This window comes from Chionomys nivalis, chromosome 4 (assembly GCF_950005125.1).
Source record: "Chionomys nivalis chromosome 4, mChiNiv1.1, whole genome shotgun sequence".
NCBI lineage: Eukaryota > Metazoa > Chordata > Mammalia > Rodentia > Cricetidae > Chionomys > Chionomys nivalis.
Genome location: NC_080089.1, coordinates 110,992,322 through 111,005,365, shown reverse-complemented (window position 1 = coordinate 111,005,365; position 13,044 = coordinate 110,992,322). Strand labels below are relative to the sequence as shown.

General features: G+C 48.0%; 1 protein-coding gene across 4 annotated transcripts in view; it reads right to left on the bottom strand.

Annotated features, from left to right (window-relative positions):
* Osbpl10 (oxysterol binding protein like 10) overlaps positions 1 to 13,044 on the bottom strand; it is a 240,430-nt gene that overhangs the window by 62,940 nt on the left and 164,446 nt on the right. The gene's annotated exons all lie outside the window — the stretch shown is intronic.

Sequence of the window (13,044 nt, the reverse complement as noted above, 5' to 3'; positions counted from 1 at the left end):
AGCAGAACCATTAGGTACTACTTTACAGATACCAGGAAATAAGTCAATAGTAAATACATTAAAAAGCAAAAAGCCCTGGGCTTCGGAGATAGCTTAGTTGGCAGAATCCTTGCCTGGCATACACAAAGTTCTGGGTTCATTCCCAAGCACCACTTAAACCAGGCAAGATGTGGTATACCAGTACTCCCAACACTAGAGGGTAGAGGCAGGAGGATCAGAAGCAAAAGGTTATGAGTTCAAAGCCAGCCTGGGCTATGCGACACCCTTAAAGAAAAAGCAGGCTTCACACCCTTCCTCAACATTGTTTCTATGGAGGGCTCTCCCTCGGAGCAGGGGTTGTTTCTTGCTTCCCCTCCAGATCCAGTCTGCCTCATCTAAGCACCCCCATCCCAAAGCAGAGTGAAATGGGGAGCTGATGTGGGTCAAGCCACCACCAACCCAGACCATTCTGATGACTACAGACAACACGACTTTCTGTCACATCATGGGAGACATCAGGGAAAAGAGAACAACCAGGAATGGGAGAGCCATTCCTACACCCTGGCTCACACCACAACAAAACCGAGAAACCCTGCTGTGGTCTGCCCTCAGCTGGCAAGCTCATCACAAGGCGAAGCATAGTCTGCCCGTGACTTTGAATGTCACATCGAGGAGAGAGCGCTGCAGAGAGAGCAGGCGAAGTACTCAGTGGTTATCTTGAGCCATTCGGGGGCCCCCGTGTTTTACAGCTTGTCACATTAAATCAGATGATGTGCATAAAGCGCCAAGCACCACATCTAGCAGATAATTAGTCATTCCAAGAAGGAGGTGAGAAAGCAACAGCCCAAGGTCATGGGGCTGCCGACACTGAGTGGGGGGCCATGGCCTGGGCTTCAGACACCACTCCATCGCTCTTTGGGTTTTCCTACAAAACCTGTTCCCAGCTCCTAGTGACATTTCCGGCTCCTCTGACCTTGTCAATCCCAGAGGTCTCTCACCACCAGTGTGATGAGCCCAGCTGGAAGGCAGCAGTAACAGTACACGTGACACTGGGCTTGGACCCGCCGCTCTCAGGAGTTCTGTCCCACAGGCTCGTGAATTTGAATACCTGGTCCCCAACTGGTAGTGCTGTTTTGAGATGTTGGGAAACCTCCAGGAGGTGGGGCCAAGTTGGATGAAGTAGATCATTAAGGTGTGAGTCTCAGGGCATGTAGCCCACCCTGCTTCTGGTTCTCTTAGATGTGAACAAATGGCTGTTGCCATTCCCACTGCCACACAGCACCCCCTGCCTTCCCTGCCATCATGGACTTCCTCACACCGTGAGTTAAAATAACCCTCTCTTCCCTGAAGTTGCTGCTTGCCGGATAGTTTGTCACAAAGAAGAAAAACAGTGAGTACGCCTGTGGGCTATTCCTTTCCACTATGTGAATATGTGTCATTGTGATTGGTTTAATGAAGAAGCAGGCTGGCCAATAGCTGGACAGGTAGAGGTTAGGTGGGACTGGCAGATGAAAAGAGAGTGTGAGGAAGAAGAGGAGTCATCTTGGGAGTTTTGAGAAGATGCAGCGGAAGCAGGAGATGAACTTGCAATATTGATAAAAGGTACTGAGTCAGATGGCAGAGGATAGATAAGAAGTATGGGTTAGTTTAAAATGTAAGCATTAGTTAGTAACAAGCCTGAGCTATCGGCCGAGCATTTATAATTAATAAGTCTCTATGTGGTTATTTGGAACTGACTGGTGGGACAGAAAAGTCTGCCTACATATGCCTGTCTGGGCTCCCCCATCCCCCCTACCCCAATGTTTGCTTAGAAAACAAATGTTATTATCTATCATTTGATGTAGTCATGTACTTTAACAAAAGCCAACGAAAAGCTCATCTAGACTAGGGAGATGTTCAGTCAAGTGCTTATTGAGCAAGCTTAAGGCCCTGGGTTTGATTCCTGAGAATCCATATCAAAAAGCAAGTCCCCTATAACCACAGTGCTGGAAAGGTGGGAACAGGAGGATCCCCAGGGACTCACTGGCCAGACAGCCCAGCCTGACTGGCAAACCTCAGATTCAGTGAGAGACCCTGCCTCAAAAAGCAAGATAAAGATTAAGGAAGAGACTCAGTGTTGACCCCAGCCTCCACACACACATGTGCTGGGGCACATGCACACATACACTCACGCTAATGCATACACAGTGTTCTCCCCCCCCCCCAACTATTTCAATTTTACAAGATAATTTTTTTAAATCACCATGTTCATAAACACACTGCAGAGACACAAGCTGGAGCTCCTCGCTGTTCTGTGCACACCTACAGTCTGCCTGTGTAACTGGGTCTTTATGGATCACAGAGGTCAAATCAGCCTGTGTTTTTTCAGCAGCATCAGAGACAATGCAGGGCCCGGAGAGTGCCTTTCGTTTTCTGGCTCCTCCACAAAGTTTCTTGAATCACCTAATTTAATCCAAAATTGTAAGCCCAGGACTGAGGCTGCAGCTCGGGGGGTGCAGAGATGGGGCAGCGCTTGCGTAACATGCACTAGGCCCTGGGTTCGATCCCAGGTACTGTGTAGACTGGGCATGTTGTAACTCTCGGGAGGTAGAGGCAGGAGCTAAAGGTCAACCTTGGCTACACTGAAAATTCAAAGCCAGACAAGGAAACCTCAGGCCATCTTAAAAAAATAAAAAAAGGAAGAAAAAGAAAGACATCTCCAGTTGAACTCCTAGCACCTCCCCCGCACCAAGCATTCATCTCCCTCCAACATCACTAGTGCTTGTTTTCTCTGCTCAGGGATGCTGGCATGTGAGCAGGGACCACCACCTCTACCGTGCTCTGATGAATCCCAGACGCAGAGAGAACAGCCGAATCACAATGTCCACATTCTCTCAATGAAATACAAGGGAGTTCATTTAGGACCCGAAGTTCAGAGAAGCATCAATGAGTACCTGGGGCTTTAGCCTAGGTCTGTCGTTCTGCCAATGAACAATACCTCTTTGTTGGTTTCAGCTTCCCAAGAGAGACTGACAACCAGCTACATTTAATTTTCAATCAGATAAAATATCTAAGTGTTCACTGCAGCCAACTGTACACATAACTGCTAACAGAGAAAGCTGGATTTTGTGCGAGTTGTAGGACTCAGCACTTTCTCAAAATTCTCACCATAAAACTAGTCCCAGAGAAATGTCAAAAAAGGAGAATATACTGATGAAACCTATAATCCATTATATATTTTACTATCATGAATGGAGCTATAAAGAGTAACAGAAGAGGTAAGCAAGACAGAGCTGCTAACTAATATGGAATGTTCTCGGTTTTAATCAACAAAGAGACCCATATTCCAAATTATATTGTACAGGGTAAATACTTGCTATTTCGCAAGCATAAGCTATTATGTAAATCTCAGGTCATAAAAATACAAAATAGGTTTATGGGATGTCCTGTTCTACTGCCACAGAAGCACAGGCCCAGAGATGGAGCACACATCAGCTCTGTGAAAACACTCAACGGTATCTACCGAGAGCTACTACCAGAGGCAGGAGACCTTTGGCAGAGACACTTGGAAATGGTGTTGAAGAGGGTGTGGTTACAACGATGGAGATATACTAGAACAAAGTGGGAGAGAGATGGGGTGGCCTGCAGGCCTGCACCTAGTTATGTTTCAATGTCAACAGCGCCCCCTGGAGTAACTCTTTGCCTGGATACCAATAATAAAGCATCTATTGGCTTTCATCACCTTTCCTAGCAAACTGAGCACTGAAGATAGTGAGGGAAACTCCAATTCCAGATGGTGTGGCGCCCTCTTCTGGCCTCTATGGGCACTGCACACATAGTGCACAGATACACATGCAGGAAATATATACATAAATGCATATATACACATATACATGTATACATACACACATATATACATGTACAAACCAGGGGCAGCAAGATGGCTTAGTGGGTAAAGGCTCTTACCACTAAGTCTGACCAGAAAAATAGAACTGATTTCCATAATTTATCTTCTGATCTCCACATATGTGTAATGTCACACAGCATGGGCACATGTACACACACACACACACAATTTTTTTTTAAGAACATAGTGAAATTTTCAATTCATTCTGGCATTTGGCTTCTTAATCAAGGGCATCACCTATCTCTAACACATGTGCAAAAATACAATCCTAAATTAAACATCAAAGGCACAAATATAGGTCAGGCTGTGTTTCCCAGATAACTTACTTCGCAGGACACGGGGAACCCCTGGCCTGTTTCCATAGCACTCGAGAGGCAATGCACACTGCAGAATCGAATCATGGGAGTCAGTGCTAAGAGGGCTAGCAGCTACATTGAAACTCAGACACAGAAACCAGGAATGCCACACAGTAGCCCAAACCCACAAGTTCAAGTCATCCTCGGAAGAGCTGAAGAAAGCCTTGGAGGGGGGAAAGCAGTCAAGGGTCTCATCTCTCCCTGCTTTGGCATCTCTCAACTGTAAGTCTTGATGCTGGTTTTTGAGGTATCTGTGGAATCCAGTGCTGAAGGTCATTACCAGCCAAGTCAGTCGTTCCTTTCTTCTTTAACACGAGATCGTCACAAGTGCCTCGTAACTACAGAATCCTAGTTCTGGATTAGGAACACGGCGGGGCTGCTGGCATTGGCTGGCAGCACCTACACCAGCTGCCTGGGGCCATCCGTAACTCAATCCTGCTTGTAAGCAGAGGGGATAACCGACCCCACAGACAAAGTGACTTTTGTTGGTCATCCGTCCCTAGTTCTCTGAGGCACTGTTAAGTCTCACTTTGGATCCAAGTGGCTAACTGAGGCATCTTTGAACATTCTTTGGAGGCAGGAATTCAACACTACATAATCCATCCTTCATGGCTTAAAAAGAATTTCATTCTCTGTGTGTGTATTGTTGTCGTTGTTTCTTTATCCACTCCTCTGCTGTTGGACATTGGTTATGTCCTGATCTTTATCCAGTCTTACTCCATGCTATAAGCCAAACTTCCAATTCTTAGTATTCTGACCCCCGTCTCTTCCCTCCAGAGACACAGGCGACACTCTTTGCCAGCATCTCCTTTGGTGTCTCCCTTCACTTCCCCTTCCTCAAATACTGAACAATAAAATCAGCCTTGCCTGATCAGTAGATTCTACTGTTACTGTTTAGAGAGCTTGGGGCTGGAGAGATGGCTCACTGGTTAAGAGCACTAGGGCCCCCCCACCCCTTGCCGAGGACCGTGGCTCGATTTTTAGCACCTACATGGAGACTCACAACCATGTTTAATTCTACTTCCAGGAGACCTGAGGCCCTCTTCTGAATGCCTCGGGTACCAGACACACACAGTGCACTTATCTACATGCAGACTATTGAGTTTCAAACCTAGTCCAATTGGCTCAGTACCTATTTAACATATCAAAGTGAACCTGGCCTCCAGGTTCTCCCAGCATCCCTCAGTCCCTACCTCTTACAGGTACACTCACCCTCCACCCTGAACTCTGTGGCCCAGAGGCTGGGCTTCCCTGTCTCTCGGGGCTCCTCCTTATAAAATCCAGACATTTCAGTTATCTGCTCCTTCTGGCCTCCCAGCTGCTGTACATGCCCCACCACCACCACCGCCACCCCATACACACGGCCCAGCTCAGCCTGGTCATGTCCACTCTGGACTCTCCCAATGTCCCTGCCTCTCCCAATACTCTCCCTTCTATCTACAATAAACTTGCTCCTCCACCACACCTAGGAGCAGCCATGTCCTTTCCTTCTTATAGACAAAATATTTAAATACATAGAATAAAGACATCCGTAGAAAAGTACCTGGAGAACTGGCATTGCCATCTGTGATGGGTTTTCCCTCCATGATTCTGTGTGCTGGGCTCAGTGAGCCCTGGCCACACACTTGCAAATCTACCTTCCCCAGACACCCTCCCCCACCAGCTTTGTTCCCTCCTGCCTTTGAGTATATCAGCCTAGAATGGCAGAGTTCGCTATAAGAAGAGTCCCAGGACACTTTCTATAATCCAAGATACAACCTTATGAAGGCCAGCTCTAGCCTTAGTGTGGCCATCTTGCAGAACGCAACGTCTGAAGAGACACTGGTTCTCTCTCTTCGTCTATCAGGCTACTGAGATGTGGCCCCCAAACCTGGAATTTCTCTCCAAGAACCTCATGCTGAGTGAAGGAAAAGGCAGAAGGCTGGTGTCAGTTGGAGAGGGAGCCTAGAAAATCGTTCATGCTTTCGGCATGTCAGATCACCTCGGTAGGAGAGACTGGAGCCAAGGCAATGAGGAGTCAGTGATGGGCAAGACCGCCTTGACCAGGACTGGTTACTCACGCCCTCCTCCCTCCCCTCTGCCCCAATCTGCTTTTGTGACTCAACTGCATGGTCTTGAAGTGAACTTGAGTGTTGACAACTGATCGTGCAATGTCAAGACTAGACGCAAACGCAGGCATCCTGGAGCCACTCCAGCTGGAAGAGAGCAGCACACACAGATTTGACTGGCGGGCTGGAAAGCTGGAGAAATCTATTTGGAGACCGGACCCATTCCCGTTTTCAGAAAATTGGCAGGAAGGAGAGAAGCATGCACTCCGGGCTTTTCCTCGGCGCCTCTCTGGAGTCCTGGGGAGGCCATCACTAATTTTGACCATTACAGAATGACTGAAGGCATCTCTGTCCACTCCCATGCTGGGAAGGAGGACAGACAAACAGTATTTCTCCACTTCAACATCTCAACCATTGGCCTTTTTATTACATACTTAGTGAGGGAAGAGGCTGTGTGCTGGGCGGGGCCGTCCCACCGGAGCCTGTTCCAGCTCCTCCATGGTGGAAAGGTTTGTCGGGCCAGGAAATTCCAGCGATGTTTATAAACCAGCTCATACGGCCCCAGGCAGAGGGCAAAGGGCAAAAGCAACATTCTAAATCACACACACACACTTTCAAAAACTGTGCTGAAGAGGGCCTGCCTTCGTTTCCTAAGAACTTCACTTCTTTTTCTCTGACTTTTCTCAAACCACTTCCTCATCGCCGCATCCCAGCTCCACCCCACACAATATAAAATGTGAATTTCCTCTGTACAAACGCCCTAGAAGCCATCTGAGGGACAGCAGTCTCAAGACAGTCAAGAAACCCAAGCTGGGGGGAGGGGCTCTACACAAGGATGAGTCCTGGGTGCTAATCTCTAACGCTGGGCTTACTTCCCCTGGAAGTTCTTCCCTATATAACCCAGCCATTTTGTCTACCCTTTACTCTCCTGATCTCCTGACTCTCCTTTCCCCCTCTCCTTACAGGCTCAGCTCAGCCATGTACACTCTGGACGCGTCCAGTCAGATGTCCCTGCCTCTGGCTATGCTCCTCTCCTTTATTTATTTATTTATTTATTTATTTATTTATTTATTTTTACAATAAACCTTCTCATTCAACATACCTAGAATCAGTAAAGTCCTTCCTTTTTGTTTTTATTTTTGCATTACATTATAAGCACAGTAGATCCTGGTGTTAAATGTGTGTGTGCAGTGCTGCTGATCACACCCCTGCTCCCACCCCATCCCCACCACACACACACACACACACACACACACAGAAAGAGAGAGACAGAGAGACAGAGAGACAGACAGACAGACAGACAGACCAGGCAAACACTACCACTGAGCTACACCTTCAGCCTGGATCCTGGTTTTAGAATAAAAGCCCCTTCCCAACGCCATCCCCATTACTTCTTGTAAGTACACCAAGCCAGTTTTCCTACATATCCCAGGCTAGCCTAGGACTCATGAGCCTCCTGCCTGAGCCTCCTAAGAGCTGGGTGGTGACGGGTGGGTGTCACCATCCTGTACTTTTGCTAAAAGAAAAACTGAGGCGGAGAGTATTTTTAGAACTGTGTACAAGATGCTGTAAGAGCCCTGAACACGACACCCCAACCATCTCCATGCCATGTAACTTGTGCCTCTCTGGCGTGAGGTTTACCATGAGCTGATTGCTTTAGAAACTATGTACCCAGGAACAGAGCGACTCTGAAAACAGAGAAGTTCCCTTCCAGCCGGGCACTGGCCGGCTGAGGAGGAATCTCCTTTTGTGAGGGTGTGTCCCCTCTGTCCCAGGAAGGGAAGGGCAGCCAAGGGATGGAAGATTGTCCTCTGAGGGAAGGCTTGACCAAGTTCTAGCTGCATAACTGAGAGCCAAAGCTGCATTTTTAACTTTTTATTATTATGCATTAGAGATCCATGAAAGAAAAATGCTTCTGACCTGCAAGCCCCTTGCCCAAGGACAGACAGTTCCTGAAATGCTGGAGGCTACTGATTGTGGGAGAAAACAAGCCTCCTGCTTTCACTCCCTTAAACAAGTTTGTTTGACCCATCTGCATGGGATGTGCTTCTCACAGGCGGGCAGAAGCTCACAGGCAGGAAATATGTCAGGATGTACTCTTGCCCGAGTGGATGTAGATAGGATGTTACGTCAGAATGTACGCTTGCTCCTGATTGGACCTGATTGAGAATGTAACGAATTGTGGGGTTTCCTGCTGCTGCAAACTGTGACTCGGGCTGTAATTCTGGGGAGTCAGAGATGGACCTGGCCAGAGGCTATCCACCTGGCCAGTATTTAATTAAAGCTTGTTTCAAATTTGGCTTTAATTGCGGTAGTGGTCTTACTCTCAGCCAGTGGGATTAGCAGTGCTATTACATATTTATCAGGTAAAAACAAACCTCCAAAGCCTCTCTAACCTACACTCTTGAAGCGTCCTCATCTCATACTGCCCCTGCATGAACTCTAGAATTCCCCTTACAGCATCTTACAGAATGAGCCTACACAAGCCAATGGTCAACATGGGCGAGACCAAACCATTTTCCTGAGCCTTTCCCACACCTGTTCTCTCCTGGCCTACACGTGTAACCAGCCAGCTTCACGGGAGCACGACAGTTCCATACAGTTAGCCTTACTGTGTTAGCTTACGTGTCTTGCTGCTGTGACAAAACACCCAGCCAAAGCAACTTAAAGGAACGAGGGCTTGTTGTGGACCAGGGTTTGAGAGATATGGGCCACACGGTAACGGAGGCATGGCGGTTGGGGATGTGAAGTAGCTGGTCATAGCTAGCGCCTCTGCAAACAGGCAGCAAAGACCAACGCTGTTGCTGCTTTTTCTGTTTTATCCCCAGTTCATGGGATCCTGCAGCTTACACCCAAGAAGTTTCTTTCTTCATCAGAGTTCATTTTCAGGAAAGTATTACATTTTGCAAAATGAGTAGGATGTCTCTAAGATTCCCTAAACAAAGAAGCCCAGATAATACCTCAAAATTCTAGCTGGATGTGGTGCTCAGGTCTGGAATCCCAGAACTTGGGAGCCTGAAGCAAGAGGATTGCTGTGAGCTGAAGGCTAGCAACACAGTGAGACCCTGTTTCAAAACAAAAATATAGACACCAACCTCTGCTGGGAGCAGAGTTGGACCTGAAGTTCAGTTAGTATCTGCTACTTATTTTTGAAGTTTAATTACTTTACTGGGTTTAGTCAGATATTCACCCAAAGGCACACAGAAGAGCGTGACCACCACACGGCTCTCTCTTCCAGCTGACATGAATCTCACTCCTGCCAATGACTTTCAAGAAGAAAATGCATCTTGAAAAGGTGCTCCAAGGAAGAAAGAAATAGAGCAGACAGGACCCTCAGCCTTCAGGCAAATCCTTGGCAGCTTCAGCACCTTGACAAATGAAACCCTGGGGAGACAAATGCATTTATCCAGAATCTGCTTCCTGAATCTGAAGGGGACAGTTATGTTCAGGGATAAGCCACTAGTAATTAATATTTACTGTGTCCCTAGTGGGTAAATGGAACGGCAGTTACCATTTCACAGGAGAAAGAACATGATTCCCTCACACAAACTGCTTACAACCTAATCCTCAGGCACTCAAATATATAACAGAACCATAATCTCTCTGGCACATGGTGCTTAGCGAGAGAGTCCCCACCCTTTGCAGGGGCAGAAATAGGCCATCTCACTCCAAATCCATCTTCACTCTTTCCCTAGTATTTCCTCTGACCTTGGGTACAGAAAAACAAAACAAAACACTTCTAAAATTAAGCGGAAAAAAGAAAATGCAATCTCAGTTTGGGAAAAGAACAGGGTGGGGTGGGGCTAGTTTTCAGGGCCATCCGAAGGCTCAGAGCTTCAGGGTTCAGGAGACAAGGTTCCATATTTTGCTTGAAGAAAGATTAGAAACCTAGTGAAGCTAGCCCCAAAAGTGGGAGGTTTGCTGACTGTTACCAGAAAGAGCTGCCCAGAACCTACCAGGGAAGGGTTCGTAGCTCCTCCCCTCTAGAAACATAACTGACTGGCCCTCCATCCTGTTTGGTTGGAACTTCCAGCTTACCCCTGCATGGTCTGAGAAGCCCCAGTCCTGTACTCTCTCCAAACCATGCCCACTCAGAGTCTCTGAGAAAAAGAAAAGGCACAAAAAATCCCTCCCAAACCCCAAAAAACCCAGTTCTGTATTCTTGGCAGCTACTGCACCTTTCTTCCCTAGAGTTGCCAGCCGCCCAAGTCCCCGCATAAAGCATTCAGCTTTGGACCATGCTTCGGCACAGACCCAGTTGTGGGGGACATGTCATCACCCCTCACCTAGAACCTGTAAAGTCCCCCTGCTTTATAGTTCAGGGGTGCAGCTTCTCTGGCCTCCCAATCTCTGGGACTGGAGAACTCACCCAGGAGTTGCTTTGCTCAAATAAAACTGTTGTTATACTTTTTCAGTTCAGCTTGATCTGGCTTGTTTCGGCAGAGAAGCTGATTATGGGGGTGGGGCAGAAAACTTATTACAACCCTCCCTCATCTCCACGTTCTCTGGTATCTCCCTTCCTTCTTGTCTTGTTCAGTAGAAGTGAACCCTGGAGCCATATCCACCCAGTTATGTGGCTTAGCACCTCCTCTTCCAATCAGAGTAAATGCTGGCCTTGGGCAAGGTGGTCACACCGCTGCAGTCACCTGACAGCAGGTAACTACGGGGAGAACAGCCATCACATACGTGGCTTATGTCCCTTACACACTTATGTCCCTTCAAGTCACGGTGTCTCTACCCACCTCTCTTTAACCATTTTTTTTTAATCGCTCAGCTTTCTTAGGAGCATACATTCATTTTTGGATTTTTTTCTTTTACTTTGTATGTGCGCTGATGTATATGTCTGTGTACAGATGCACGCAACATGTATGTTCATGCACATGAGGGACAGAGATTGATGTCAAATGTCTTCTTCAATTGCTCTCTATGTTATTTTTCGAGACAGGATTCCTCACTGATTCAGTTAGGCTGGCTGGCTGGTGAGCTCCAGGAATCCACCTGTCTCTATACCCCCACACTCGTCTCCACCTCCTACATCTGTCTGCACACCCCCACACCTGTCTCCTCATCCTACACCTGTCTGTCTCCACTCAGTACCCCCACACCCATCTCCACTCCACACCTCCACATCTATCTCTGCACCCCTCACACCTGTCTCTGCACCCCCATACCCATCTCCACTCAGCACCCCAAGCCTATCTCCGCACCTCCATATCTGTCTCTACACCCCCACACCCGTCTCCACTCAGCACCCCAAGCCTATCTCCGCACCTCCATGCCTGTCTCTGCACCCCCACGACTGTCTCCACTCAGCATCCTCAAGCCTGTCTCTGTGCCTCCACATCTGTCTCTGTACCCTCATGCCTGTCTCTGTACCCCATGCCTGTCTCTGTACCCCCACACCTGTCTCCACACCTCCACATCTTCTCTACACCCCCACACCTGTCTCCGCACTTCCACCTCCATCTCTACACCCCCACACCTGTCTCTGCACCCCTATGCCTGTCTCTGCACCCCCATGCCTGTCTCTGCCCCGACATCTGTCTCTGTCCCCCACTCCCGTCTCTGCACCCCACATCCATCTCTGCACCCCATGCCTGTCTCTGCACCCCCACATCCATCTCTACACCCCCACGCCTGTCTCTGCACCTCACACCTGTCTCTGCACCCCATGCTTGTGCAGCAAGCACTTTACTCAGTCATTTCCACAGCCAGAATATTTATTTTAAATATTTATCTACCAATCCATATGAGCACAAGATAACAAAGGAAATAGGTGACATGATTTGCCTTACATTATTGATGATTTTTAAATTGTATCTATTATTATGTATATGTGTGTATGATGCTGTGCACACATGAACGTCAGAGGACAACTCTAAAGAGGGGGCTCTGGCCCAGTGGTGGCACACACCTTTAACCCCAGCACTTGGGAGGCAGAGGCAGGTAGATCTCTGTGAGTTCAAGGTCAGCCTGATCTACAGAGTGAATTCTAGGATGGCCAAAGCTACACATAAAAAAACCCATCTCAAAAAGCCAAAAAGAAAAAAAGAGGTGGCTCTTTCTACCTTCATGTGGTTGGCTTAGTCACTGCTCTGTTGCTGGGACAAAGCACCATGACCAAAGCAACGCAGAGAAGCAAGGATTGACTTGGGCTTTCCAGAGTGTCAGGGTCCGTGAAAGCAGAGCGAAAGCATGGTGGCAGGAACAGCTGGAGATCACATCTGGATCCACATGCAGGGGGCAGAGAGCATGCTGGGAACAGCTCCAGACTCTTGACACTCCCAAGCCTATCCCTAGTGACATACCTCCTCCAGAATCCTTCCCAGATAGTTACAAGAACTGGAGACCAAGTATTCCAGCATATCTCCTACAGGGTTGGGAGGGGGAATTCTCATCTGACCACCACACAAGGGTCCCAGGGATCCAGGCTTGCACAGCAAGCTAACTCACCAGTCTCAATGATAACGTTTAGCTCAATACAGCTATAATGACGATCTGCATTTGGGGGTAGGAGAGCAGATGGAGTCTCTCTGTTGCCCCAGCTGGCTTTAAACTCCAGGCTCACAGGGTCCCTCCATGTCAGCTTCCTGCGCAGCTGGGTCTCCTGGTGAGAGGCACCATGCCTGGCTGTGATATGTTATCTTGAGTCAACCAAAATACCACTGCCCACGTTTTGTCAGAAGCAGGAATTCAGATAACAAGGCAGTGTAGCATTGTCCCAGGGCTACACCGTTCCCAGTCAGAGGACTCCAGGGTATACTAGTTACTGAGT